A 3,645-nucleotide genomic window follows, 5' to 3' on the forward strand; every position below is an offset into this window, starting at 1 on the left:
TTTCTTTCTTTCTTTCTTTCTTTCTTTCTTTCTTTCTTTCTTTCCTTTTCTTCTTCTCTCTCTCTCTCTCTCTCTCTCTCTCTCTCTCTCTCTCTTTGAGACAGAATCTCACTGTCTCACTATGCAGCTCTATGTAGACCAGACTGTCTTCAAACTCATTGAGATCCACCTGCCTCTGCTTCCTCGGTGCTGGGATGCAAGGTGTGTACCATAACACCTGGTTCTGACTTATTTTCTTGAGACAGGTCATCTGTGCCCAAAGCTCTCCACTTTGGCTTAGCTGGTTTGTTTTTGTCAAACTGACACAAACCCAGATAGTGTCTTTTGAAAGAGGGAATTTTAGTTGAAGTATTGCCTCCATCAGATTGCTTGTAGGAGAGTCTATGAGGGTATTTTTCTTAAGAAGGGGCAGTGGTAGCCCATACCTTTAGTCCCAACACTTGGGAGGCAGAGGCAGGCGGATATCTGAGTTCGAGGCCAGCCTGGTCTACAGAGTGAGTTTTCAGGACAGCCAGGGCTACACAGAGAAACCCTGTCTCTGGGAAAAAAGAAAAGAAAAAGAAAAAAGATTCATGTGGGAGGGCCCAGACCCACTGTGTCTGGTGCTATACCTAGGAAAGTGGCCTGGGTGGTATAAGAAAACTAGTTGAGCAAGCCAGAGAGAGCAAGCCAATAGGCAGCATCCCCTTGTGGTTCTGCATCAGTTCCTGCCTCCAGGTACCTGCCTGCTGCTGCCCTGGCTTCCCTTCATGTAAGGTGCACTGTAAGGTGAACTAAACCCTGTCCCCCTCGAGATGCTTTTGGTTCGGACGTTTACACAGCAATAAGAAGCAAACTAGAATACTGGCAGGCAGGCTTCTGGGGTTTTGTTGTTGTTGTTTGACTTGTTTTGTTTTTTACATAAGTGCCAGGAATTTGCACTCAACCCCTCTTGCTCTTGAAGCAAGCAGTCTTACCCGCTGAGCCAGCTCCAGCTCCACTCTGTGTTCTTGACTTCTACTGGTTTTGTTTTACTGAAAATGTGAGGAAATCAGAATGCTGGAAAATATTGTGAAGGACATCCAGTTTTTCTCTAGTTTTGTGTCAACTTGACACAAGCAAGAGTCATTTAGAAAGAGGGACCCTCAGTTGAGAAAATGCACCTACCAGACTGGCCTGTGGGTGAGACTCTGGTACATTTTCTTGATTGGTGGCTGCTGTGAGTGGTCCCACCCCTGGGACTGATGGTCCTGGGTACTATAAGAAAGCAGGTTAAGTAATCCATGAAGAGCAAGTCTGTAGGCAGCATCCCTCTGTAGCTTCCACTTCAGTTCCTGCCTCTAGGATTCTGCCCTGTGTGTATCCCTGACTTCCCTCAGTGATGGACTCTTATCTGGAAGTGGAAAATGAAATAAATTCCTTTCTCTCCAAGCTGCTCTTGGCCCTGGTGTTTTATCACAGCAACAGCAACCTTAATTAAGACATCTTCCTCAACCCATAGGTGTGTCCTCGAGACTGCCCTGCTTAGTACTCTTCTGGCCTTTGCTGAAACACCTCCAGGATTATGAGGAACACTCCCAAGAGTAACAAAGCAATCGGGCACATGGCTGACTCAAGCAAACACAACCTACTTATTTTTCTTTCCTTTGTTTTTATTTCTCCTTCTTCCTCCTCCTCCTCCTCTCCTGCTTCTCCTTCTTCATTAAACAGGATCTCAGGTAGTTCAGATTTACTATGTAGGGGACACTGGCCTTAAACTCCTGGTCCTCCTACATCATGCGCTAGGGTTACATGCCTGGCTTTAAGTCTTTTGTACAGATTTTATTTTAATGATGCATTCTTTGTGTCATTATGTGCATGTGTGTGGGGGTGGGCAGGGAAGCCAGAGGAAGCTGGATCCCCCTGCAGCTGGATTAACAGGCCACGAAGAGACCCTACAGATGTTCCTCTGAGAACAAAACAGATGACCACAGCCAACCATAGATCATTCTCTATACAAAACACAGTACATGAAGACTTGAGAACCAAGAAAAGTCAGAAAATTTTTAAAAATTTAAATGAAAGTCCATTAAAATCTCTCCATACACTCACAAGAACATTTTCCGACAGCTGCTTTACTGCACTTCTTGTCAGGATCTTTTTCTCAGGACTCCAGAAGCTGGACGCAAAGTGATGAAAGCAGAGTTCACTGTCAGGCGCTTTGATAGCTGTGGGAGTGGCTAGAATCAGTGTGAGGTCCCTTCCCGGTGGGGTCTGTATACAGGCAGTTAAATTTTTATATTTTTGTCAGTTCTTGGTTCTCTTCCTACCTAATACTTAACACTAAGCTTTTGTTAAACTCATGCCCCCTCTGCCTCCAACCACCAAAGAATTACATACTGTGTACAGGACCAGACCATTCTTGGATACACGAGACTTGTCTTTCAGTACACAGACACAGATACACACACACACACACACACACACACACACACAAATACACACACAGACACACACACACAGAGACATACACATGTATATAAACTATATTAGTATGGGTATATGCAACAAACGTATTTTTAAAAGCACGGGAGGGACCTGGAAAGATGACTGCCTGTAAAGCACTCATCGTGCAAATACAAGGTTTTTGAATGAGTACAATCCCTGGGACACATATAAAAAAGTCTGGTGCTGCTGCTCAAATCTGTAACTCCAGCCCTGGGGGTATGGGTGGGCAGACAGATTCCTAAAGCTCTCTGGCCAGCCAGGCTACCTGATCATTAAACTCCATGTTCAAGGAGTTTATCAAAAAATAGAGTGATGAGGAAGCCCGCAGGGGTCTGACCTAGGTCCTCTGCATCTATGCTATGGTTGTGTAGCTTGGTGTTCTTATGGGAATCCTCATAGTGGGAGCAGGGACTGTCTCTGACTCTTTTGTCTGCTTTCGGACCCTTTTCTTCCTGCTGGGTTGCCCCATCCTGCTGTGATATGAGGGTCTGTACCTAGTCCTATTGTAACTCATTATGCTGTGTTCGGTTGATGTCCTGGGAGGCCTGCTCTTTTCTGAAGGGAAGTGGAAGAGGGGTGGATCTAGGGAAGAGGAGAGGTGGAGGGAGGGATGGGGAGGAGAGGAAGGAGGAGAAACTGTGGTGAGGATGTAATATATGAGAAAAGAATAAATAAAAAGTGACAGAGGAAGCCACCTATGCCGAGCTTTGATGTCAACCTTCGGCCTATACATATACACATACCACACACCCCATGCAAAAGACCTGGGATGACACTAACTTAAGAATGTGGTCACTGTTGGTGAGGAGAGGAAGAGTGAGCTTGAGGAAGAGGTTAGCTATATCTAGAAACTGATATAGAAACTGTTTAAGAGAAAGATCTGCAGCAAGGCCTGTGCATTAGCACATTGAGTCTGAGTGGTGGTCCACTGTCACCAGGTAAATTATTTTCTGTGTATGCAAAATAGTTCATAATTAAAAATACAACTTATAACAGTGACCTTCACCCTGCTTCTCCTATGTGCCTTCTCTGGGCACCTATGGGTCACTTTTTGTTTTGTTTTGTTTTGTTTTTTGTTTTGTTTTGTTTTTGAGACAGGGTTTCTCTGTATAGCCCTGGCTGTCCTGGAACTCACTTTGTAGACCAGGCTGGCCTCGAACTCAGAAATCCGCCTGCCTC

The sequence above is a fragment of the Mus pahari genome, chromosome 4 (genome assembly GCF_900095145.1).
Source record: "Mus pahari chromosome 4, PAHARI_EIJ_v1.1, whole genome shotgun sequence".
Lineage (NCBI taxonomy): Eukaryota > Metazoa > Chordata > Mammalia > Rodentia > Muridae > Mus > Mus pahari.